The following is a 10,611-nucleotide window of genomic DNA, read 5'->3' as shown; positions in this document are numbered from 1 at the left end:
CCATGCTGACTCACTGCAGGGTCCTTGCCCGTGATAGTGCCGTGCTGGACCTGAGTGACCCATCCAAGGTCAAACACAGAGACCGGTTTGGCAGCAGCAAGCGGGGACACTGGCCCTGCTCCATCAACCGAAGCTTTCCTGTACAGGTAATCACATTTTCTTTGATTTCTTTGTTTTGAATTTGTGAGAAACTGTCCCTGCAGCCAGAGGGATTGATTCCCCAGAGGGGAGGCAGCCTCCCTGCCCATGCCCTCCCCAGATCGGCGCTGGCGTTCCTGGGGTTTAGCATTTCCTCAGCGACAGGTCTGACTGGGAGGAGAAGACAGGCCGAAAATTGGAAAGACCAATTTCAGCAAGGAACATGGAAAAAGCCTTCCCAGCTTTGGGGCTTGGGTTTCTGAAGTTGCCTCCTCCCTCCTTGCTTGCTCCTGGCAAGACAGGCAGGGAGAGAACATGGTTTCTCCAGTGGGATAACATCAGTCCCTTGCAGTGTCCCAAGAGGTGACAGGCACATGCAGGCACAGCGTGTGCGCTCCTCCTGCTCTTGCAGCTCACGGCACCGTTGCCTCTGGGGGACATCTACCTCGGGGGGAATTTTCTGTTGCTGCCCAGCCTTTGCTCTGCAAATGCGTATTGATGACAGAGCGCGATTACTTGTGGTGAAGGCACAACTGCTTCGTTTCCCTCAGATAAAACCTTTAATGCAAAAAACCCCCCATCCATAACGAATGTCTGAACGTGACGCAGGCAGGTAAAGCTATAAAGGTGATTAAGGAGGTAAAGCAAAGGCTGCTGACTGCATTGCATTCACATATGCCAAAGTAAGTGCCAACATGCCTTTCGGGGCGTAAACTGACCTACCCCGTGCCTACCAAGACGTGCAAAGCTGTAAGATGGGAAAGTCGTCCCCGCGGTGCCGCTGCCATGAAAGCACCCTGCATCGTTCCTGCTCTCAGGCATCAGCCCCAACGCCACCGCACTGCCCGAGAGCTGCCTGAGAAAGGGGCAGAGATTTAAACTGACACATTAAAAAGAGACCAAAATGAAATGTTGTGGGTGCGATTTAAATAAATGCTTCAGAGCTTGTGCTCGAAAATAGCACAGGGGAGGGGGTTTTAAGCCCTGTGCTGTATTTCCAAGTGGCTCTTTGGATAAATTGACACAAATTCCAGACGGATTTTAACTATAAGGACGAGGATCCAGAGCCTCTGCTCAGCCTGTGCACAGGCTTTAACCATGTCACGGAAAAAGCCTGATTTCAGTTCCATGGGGCAGGGACAGGAATTTGGGAAGGGAGTGTGCTTATAATGTGCATGTTTGCACAAGGTTTATTAGGATTATTTTTAGGAGTATTTATTGTACCTGACCAAAAGGGTATGATGCAACACAAGTTCCCTTCAAATAAAAGACTGTGTAGTTTTGTGAGAAATGACAAAATAAACATGTACCTAGTGAAAGGCTCAGGAACAGGATTAATTTTTATTTTATCTTCAGCTTGATTTTCCTGCTAAAGAAATAAATCTGCTGTTAAAGCTCCGTTCGCAGAGAAGTGTGGTCTTTTATTGAAACCGACTTTAAGCTGCATTGTGGGGAAAGAGTATCTGGGACTTCCCAAATACTTCTTTTTCTGGGGGCTGTGTTGGGGGGAAAGAGCTATGAAAGCAAAGTAGATGTTATTAGGATTCAGTTCGTTCCTGCTTACTTTCCCCAGCTACTGTAATGCAGTGCAAAGCCGCTCTGCTTAGAACCATGGGGAAGGCATGAAGCTTTGCTGCGCAGGTTTGCTCCAGGTCCTGAAGAGGCGAAAGAGGAATTTGTCCTTCCGCTGGCAAAACCCACTGCTTACGCTGTTCACCCCTGTGGCAGCACAGTTCCCTACTGGTAGTGAAACCGAACTGAAATTCCTTGCAAGGCTGTGCCAACACCCACAGCTTGTGCCGCTGCGGAGCTCGGCCCGGCGCTCCCCGGGTGCCGGCGGCTGGCTCCGGCTGCAGTTATGTGGCAGTAAATCCCCGGCAGCCAGGGCAGCGTCAGCACCGCACCATGAAACTCAGGCTCCAGCACTGGGACATTCTTCAGATGTTTTTGAAGCCATCTTGCCTCTTTCATCTGTATTTCAAAGATAATGAGTCAAATGGGTTTCTGATGCCATTGGTTTAAATTTCCTCATTAACACTAATTGCACCGGGTATGAGAACAGGGGCTCCGGGCAGAGACACGGCAGCCTCAAGCTCTTGCATGGCAGTGAAGGCCTTAGGTAGCAATGATAAGGGGAGATTGTTAGAGCAGTCTCGTGTACGGGTATCCCCTGAGTAACCGCTGAAGGTGAAACCGTCTGGGACGTTAATCAGATCAGGTCAAAGAGCAGAGCCTGTCCGGCCCAATCAGCCCTGACTGGCAGCTTGATAAGCTCAGTGCCAGCGAATTCAACCGAGAGACCTCCCATAAAACTGGTACCGGTGGGATCAGGAGGGCACCCTGACTGCGTGTGACTAACCAAACAGGAACACAAAAACACCTCTTTAATGCACCTGGGATCTAACAATGTCACCTTATGTGTGACGGGTCTAATTCCAGAGAGACCTTTCCAAGTTTGCCCACGTTATCCCATCAAATGCCGAGCCTGGGAAGGCAGCATCCTTCTCCAGGACCAGCGCTGTACCCACTTCTGCAGCGCATTTTTTAGGAGCATGACTGTCAGTGGCAGTTGTTGGACGGGGCTTGAATTATGGGGCCATTCCGGTTCCCCCCTTGCGTGAACACCACTATCGCAGGCAGACAGCTGCTTTTACCTCTTCTCCGAAATTTTGTGAATTTTGGACCCCGTTCAAGACTGAGCAAATGAACTGGGGACTTTCCATTGTTTGCCGTGAGCTTCGGAGCAGCTGTTATTGTTCTTCATCATCTGCTGGAACATTTCTGATCGAGTTATTGTTGTCTCCCGAGGAAACTTTTAGAAGACTTTCAGAATGAAGAAGCCTTCGCATATTGGCAAAGCAATTTTTTGATTTCATTCCCAGGGCGATAGAGTTTTTCCTTTTTACTGACGTCATGGCTTTTGGATGTGCTTGGACTAACTCGTGGGTGAATTCAATATTCGTCTTTGTAGCTTCTGCTATGTTTTCCTTTTTACCCCGCGGTGGTTTATGGCCACTAGTTCTTACAGAACCGTGTTTAATTTCCACAAAAGAATGAACTGAAGTCAGAAAAAGGTCTTTATTCTTGAAATGTTCAGAAGAAAAAAAATAAATTAATTGCTGTTGCTTAACATCCCAATGTCTTTGTTTTGGTTTTTTTTCTTTTGCAAAGACTTCTCACACATATCTCCATCTGTAGCCATTTTTCTGGTGCGTCTGGGTTTTGTCTCTCTCTTCTTGTGGGAAGACTGATGGGCATTGTCAGCTTTTTCCAAAGCTGTGGACTTAGAGATCCAGAAATCTATTAATTAGTTCATGTTTAATCTGCACGATCTGCAAGAGCAGTTCTGGAGTCTTGTAGATTTGTTCCAGCACAGCCAAATTATGCTGATTAGATTGGTAAAAAGCCAAAAAAAAAAAGCATAAATAGCAATTATTTTAAATAAATTCCAAGCACATAAAGACTGATTTTAGCCTGGGCTGTTGAAAAATTTCATGCAAATTGTAGTGTGTGTTTATTGCATTTTTTTCCCAAAGTGGAAGAGTTGGACGACTCAGTAGTCAGAAAAAAGTTGAAATACCATGGGCAGCCGTGATCAGGAGCAGTGAAACAGATACTCCCCACAGCTGCGGGGTGCCTTGCAGGGGAGAGCACCGTCACCAGCGTTTGCTGCGTCGCCTGTTCCCAAGGCAGAGAGCTGTCTCTTGAAACTCCTGGTAAAATCCTAATGCCTGTAAAACAAACCGCTCCTGTTGAACTGTGCCACCTCCCAAGGTCGCTCGAGCTGCCTGGCGGGGGAACAGGACTGCTCCCCGCTGCAGCCACCCGCTTGCAGTCCAAACCCTGCTGCAGGTAAATGGGCTGAGAGGTGCAGCCGCGGGACAAGGAGGGTTGCCCAGCTCTCCATCAGTTAGTGCAGCCGAAGGTGCTACTCGGCAGCGCCCTTCCTGGTGCTCTGGCAGTTGCTGTCCTTGTTTTTGGGTGGAATGGAGTTTAAAGGAGGAATTTAAGTCTGGCTCTTTGGTTCATCACAAATTCAGGCATGGGAGCCAGGAGATTTAGCTCCCCAGGCCGTGCTGCAGGTAGGAGGCTTCTTCCATTGTTGGTCTGACAAGACTGCTGCACTTGCTAAACAACACCACGCATACTCAGAGGATAAATACAGGGTAGAAAACAAGTCCAGCATCATTTGAATGTTTACAGACACAGCTGAGCAAGCCCCCTGCTTTTCAAAGGCTTTCAAATATTTAGGAAACAAAGTAATAATGAAAACCTCCCATCTTACAAGTGAGCGAATGTGCCGTTAAGAACCACTAGAGTTTTGCAATATAAATCTTATTACTGTGGTTGAAAACACAACTGGAACTTGACTTTGACTTGCAGCAAGCAGCTGTTACATGTTTTGGGAAGTGTCACGGAGCTTTAGACCATCACTGCCAGGAAGGTACAGAGGGACCTCGGAGTAAATGGGTATGAGCTCCTAGATTAGCTCCGTTTAGTCACGCTCTGCTAGGAGGTTTAAAACAGCTCCTCTGAAAAGGAACAAGCTTGTCCTTCCCTCGGAAAGGATGATGGTGCTCCTCTCAGCAGTGTCGCTCAGCCAGGAGCAGCTGCCGCTGTGAGCTGCTGCTGAGCACTGAGCTTCTCTCTCTGTGCTGCAGCCCCAACACCTGGTACCTGACACCGATCAGCTCACGCTTCCCGATAGGGTTGCCCCCCTTCTCCTCACCCTGGTAGCCCTTCGCATTTATCTACACTGAGTTTCACCTGCACTTTATTGCCCAGTCAGTCATTCATAAGAAGGACTCACCTGTAAGGTCTTTCTATAGTTCTTTACAACCTGTCCCCATCCTTACTGCCATAAATAACTTTGTGCCATCAGCAGACCGCCTTGGCTAGCTGCTCAGCCCTTTTTCCAGGTCATTTATAACGATGTTGAGCTGCACAAGTACCAGCACGGACGCTGGGATGCCACTTGTGACCTCCACACTCCTGCGAGACCCAACTAGGACCTCTACCCTCCGTCCCTTATCCCCAACCTCATTACTTAGCCCTTTTTATCCTACAACTGCCCTTTTTGTCCTACAATTAATGGCTTCAGAAAGTGCCTTAATTCTATTAGAGTCCCTAGCTTTTTGCATGGGGTGGCTCTGCAGCCTTGCTCATGGTCTTTTAATATTACTTTAAGGTGTATAATTGAATTCAACCACTCTTAGATGCTCTATAATGCAGTGGGGCAGGGCGAAAGGAAACCGCTGGCTGCGTGGCGTTTTGAGCAATTAGCAGCCTATGTGCTATTTCTGCTTTATTGATTTTTACTCAAGGAAATCAAATGCTGGCTGGTATTCTGTAAAAGTGCAACAAAATGTGACTATCTGCTGCCAGGGTGACTGCATTGGATCCAGAAGATCTGAAACCAGTGCCACATTTCATCTGGAGGGGGAAAAGTACAGGATCTATCTATAGTCACTGATCCTTCTAATTCACAGGGAATTTGGGTTTTTTTTTTTCAGCTCTGATAAAAACAATGCAGCGCATAAGCCTCTTTGAGTCATCCTCTCTGCTGTAAGATCAACCATAAACAGCTGATTTCTATGAGGCAGATGTATTTATAGGCTTGGGATAGAATATAGATTTAAAAATGCCACTTTTCTGCTTCAAAGAGATCGACTTACATTTTTAATCTGTATAAAATTAATCCAGCTAATTAATGAAAATGGCTACAGAGTAAAATGAATTAAAGTTTCAGAAAATCATTAAGCACCGATACGGCTGCATGCTATAATTTGGTAATGAGTCGTGACATGGTGAACATTATCTAACTGTATTTGCATCCAGGTACTGTAAGAACTTGTGGGCAATGAGATGCTGCCATGTGAGAGCAGGAACAGCTTTGCTTTGGAGGAGACTCTTGCTTAGCATTAGGAGAGCACTGTTATTTAGGAAGGAGCTGTAACCCTTCTAGCAGGGGGAAGATCTGGGACATCAGGTCCCGTTTTCCATCCTGCCACTGACTTTACACAATCCCCTTATGCATCAGTCTTTAAAATGAGCATGGTGCTGTATGATTCCCAAAGAAGCCTATGCAACCAGGGCCAGGTCATCAAGGCAGTTGTGCTGAAATCCCACTGAAATAAATGAGTAAGGAAAATCAGTAGGAGCTGGGGCATTAAATCCCTTTACCTCCTTTGAGATTCAGGCAGCCAGCAGCTACCTAACGTGGAGGTACCACCGTGCTCTCACAACAGCAGCAGGTACTTCCACCTCCTTCCGCAACCATGTTACAAATCCCTTCCTCCTCCCTGAGTAAATGTTTGCAGGTTCAAAATCAAACTGCATGAGAAATGAGGAACTGTTTCCTTATGAAGCAGAAATCACGTCTCACATGGAGATTTATCATGCAGAAGAATCGCATTTTCTTCTCTTAGGGAGGCATGTTGCACCTTGACTCTTCTAATATACCGCCATCAGAAGTGGTACAGAAGGAGCTGGCAGGTGCAAAGGTGCTTGCTCAGTCTGAAGGAAACACCAAGCCCTGCGTATTCCCTTGGAGGCTGAAAATGCTCTGAAGGATAATGCACAAGACCCAACACTGTTCCCGAGGTCGGGAGAAAGCCCTGGGCTAGCTGACGTGCTGCACAGTCGTGCGCCTGTCACGCCACATCTGTTTTGCCCATGGCTTGCTCAGCTGGTGAGCTCTTCGGGACAGGCTCTGTGTGCAGTGTTTAGCCCACCTGGGCCTCTTGGTGTTGCTATAATGCTAGCAATGCATAGGGGCTGGATGTAATGCTAGCAACCCGTTGAGGGGGGATACAGTCCATTTATAGTCTATATAAGAAACCTTAAGGAGTCCAGTGCTGCCGTCCTTGCTCTGACATGTGTCCACAGGCTGATAATGAGTCTTAACCATGTGAATATCAGCTCTCTCCACTGAAAAAGGGCAATTTTCTCTCTCTTTAAAATGCTGCTAAAATCGACGAGGAAATGTTGACAATGAAGGATCCTCCTGGGACCACTGGGTTGTGAAAACTGGAGGTTTCCTATCTGCGAGGCGTTGTGTGCTTGTGGGGTATATATTCCACTCAAGTATTACCCATTTTGTTAAATGTTTCCACCTTATCTGACAGAGGACACAAAAACACAGCAAGAGAACATGCAGAAACTGCAACTGGTGTCTTAGTTAAACCTGATTTCTCAACACAGGTAATCAAATCTCTTTTGTGTCCCATGCTCTTGCCTAGTAATGTATTGAAATGGGTGATTCTTTTCTGTATTATATATCAGTATATTGTGTATTTTGCTAAGATAATTTAGACCATACCGCGACTCTTCTAACAACAGCGTGACATGACGTACATGTAACCCAACAGGTTGAGCTGACTGCAGATGCTTTAAAAAAAACGCTTTTCCTCTCCCTCCCTCCTTTCCACTCCACCGGTTGTAGATCCCAGCCTACACGCCTTGTTAAAACAGTCTGATTGAACCGACATCCTCACTAATGAGCATTTCTGACCCACAGCTTTTAAGGGGAGCACCTGGAACCTTCCGGGGAACTGCCTCTTCGTTTCAAAAGGCCAGGAAAGGAGGCGCCTTCTCCCAGAAATCATTCTCTACCTTGCTACTGCTTCTTCCACTTCCTCCGAGCAGATTTGGTTCTCCTATCCAGCTGATTCCTAGGAATAAGTGGCTCTTGATTTATTTTTTAATTATTCTGAAATAGTGCTTTATGGACAATTTCTAAGGGCATGGGGGACCAATGCAAAAAGTACCACAGAGCCTACAATCTCATCATCTTCCTCACCCCTCAGGTGGAATAAAGTAACTTCTGGCTCAGAATATTTTGGCATCACAAACTTTCATTCCACATGCCCAGGGACCAGCCATGCCGAGTCCCAGACACCTGCGTTAGGGGTAACTACTGCTAACATACTTTTGACTCAAGGAAGGAGAGGGGACTACAGCCCCCCCAAAGCAACAGAAGAGAGAGGAAAATCCCACTGCAGACTTCCCCTTCCTGCACGGTGCCTAATACAAAGGGAGGTTGCTAAAGCAACAGTTTCTCCTAGCTGACTAGAACTAGTCACGCACATGGGCTTCGTGCTGAATCAGTATCGGCGCTATCAGAAAAAGATGGAAAAAGCTCAGCCAGCACCTCTGGGAGCAGTAGCTCTGAATTCACTCGGTCCTGGTCTCTGATTCCCGCAGCTATGTGGACCCCTGGGGAGAGCTTCTCCACAGCTCCACTGGAACCATTCATGCAAATCGCCCTCTTAAGAACTATAAAGGAATATGGTATTTAGCATCAACCCACTCAGCCCCCACCGAAATAACTTAAGGCTGAGGTCTTCAGCAGCTTCAATGATGCTGTGCTGTTTCCATGGCAGCACACCGCTCTCCGCAGGGTGCCCGGGGTCACGAGCAGTCAGGTAGCTTCCCACCACAGCACCTTGCAGCAGCCGTACCTGCAGAGCCTCTGCGGCTGCATGTCCCGGTGGGGTGACAAAAAATAGCCCTTCTCCCCACCTTGCGGGCCAGTAAAGAGAAGAGGAAAATGCCTGCCTCTGCCAAAAACCTGGCTGTGCAATCTGAGTCGCTTCGAATCGCCAGGAAGAGTCGGTGCGTGCTAGCAGTACATCTGTTAGCTTCGGGTTTAAGGGCAGAAGGGGGGAAATGACGGGAAGGGACCGCTCCACGGCAAGGGAAGCCCAGTTGTGGGCGATCTACCTTAGTGGCCGGGTAGAAACACACAGGTACGGTGAGATGCCCCACAGGCCAGTGTTCCCAGCTGGCTTCTGCATTTATTTCTATCAGCATATCAGCCAGCTAACCTCCGAGTTCAAAGCTGTTGCCCTCCAGCAGAGGAGAACGGCGCGTCCTGAACAGCCTACGAAAGGACACAGAGCTCCTGGGCGAGATATGCAGGTAAAGGGCTGGATACCAGTGAGGAGGATTATTTTTATTTGACTATTTAATTCAAGGTTTATTTGTTCCCTGTGTTGATACTGATGCAGATTCATTCCAGTTCAGAAGCCATCACGTAGGGAGAAAGGAAATAACACAATCTGGCTCCCCTCTTCTGGCATCTGAACAACATAGTTCCTCAGGAGCACTTGAGAGGCCAGCAGCATGTAAATGCTTTCCCTCATGGTGACACAGACAGAACTTTCTGGTACTAGAGTAACCCCCTTCCTCCCTTTGACTAGTCACAGCTGCACGTACCTTTGGTGTAACATCATGGTTATGCAATGCTGACTCTCCCACTTTGCTCTTATTGTGCTTCTCTCATATTTGCGCAAGCAGAAGCCGAGATGGAGCCTGGCAACGGCCTCTGAGAGCCCAGCCATTTCTCAACCCTCCTTTTCTGAGCCTGCACTGCTCCCACTGGCACCAGAGGTGAGCTGGGAGCACCGAACACCACTGAACTGCAGCCCAGGAGGGCACAGTTTTCTCCAGTCTCTGTCCAGAAGGAACCTGCTAAGGCATGAACACGTGGGGTGCCCAGTGCACTCGCCCACCTAAACGATGCAGACTGCTGGGAGGAGCGCTAGTATTTACAAGTAGATCTAGGCCCACTGCATCTCTGGGCCCCCCTCCTTTCTAGGTCACCATGACTTCCGCAATCATCCAGTTCACCAGGACTAATGGAGCACAGATGTACTCTCGAGGGAGTAAGCGTGAACCAGATCCCTCATCTCTGGAACGCTTCCCAGGAAGAACCATCTTCTCACCATCACATATCCCAAAGTACCCAAGGAGAAGACAGAGCAGGAAATTAACAGAAGAATGAGTCCCTAGCATTTTTGCTACTTTATCCCTTTAAGGTTCTCAAGCAGGATTTATAATCACTTCTTCAGAGGAAAACAGCGTTGTGCTAACAGGTAAGCAGGAAACAACCACAGAGATACAGATCTGTAACGCTTTAATTAAAGCACAGGTAAACAGCACACAGCAGCAAACCTCTCAAGTCTTTCACAAGCCTCATCTTAGTCATTACTGTTTGCCTTGTAGGTTGCAAGGTGTCTAAGACTGCTCTCCATGCTAGCTTGTAGGGCACGGAGCACAACGGGACAAGCTGAACCTGGCTGTTGGGCAGAGCTGTGTACTGGTGCTTGTCCACAACAACTGAGGGATCCAAGTGCACGGCAGCAATGAAAACGTGCAGCCTGCCAACGTGTGACCAAACTGAGTCAGGACAGGAAGAAGAGATGTTTCATTCCAGACTGAAGACTAAAACATATTAAAAAGAGAAAGGAGTTTCTGAAAGCGTGGCCCAGGCAGATTCCCCCAGTGCGGCAGGAAAGACCCATGTTTCTGATTTACCACCTTTGGCAGGGAACGTGGCCAGAATGTAAAACACGGGTGATTATAAGCAGAATTAAACAGTGGGAGGTTCTGGCAGCACAGTACCGTCCACGCTGGACAGTGTGGGATCCTCCTTGTGACCCTGAAAACAAAGCAATGGCAGGAAGCGGT

Source organism: Aptenodytes patagonicus, chromosome 7, assembly GCF_965638725.1.
Source record: "Aptenodytes patagonicus chromosome 7, bAptPat1.pri.cur, whole genome shotgun sequence".
In the NCBI taxonomy this organism is placed as follows: Eukaryota; Metazoa; Chordata; class Aves; order Sphenisciformes; family Spheniscidae; genus Aptenodytes; species Aptenodytes patagonicus.
The sequence above is the reverse complement of the archived record's forward strand: the minus strand, read 5'-3'. Positions refer to the sequence as shown.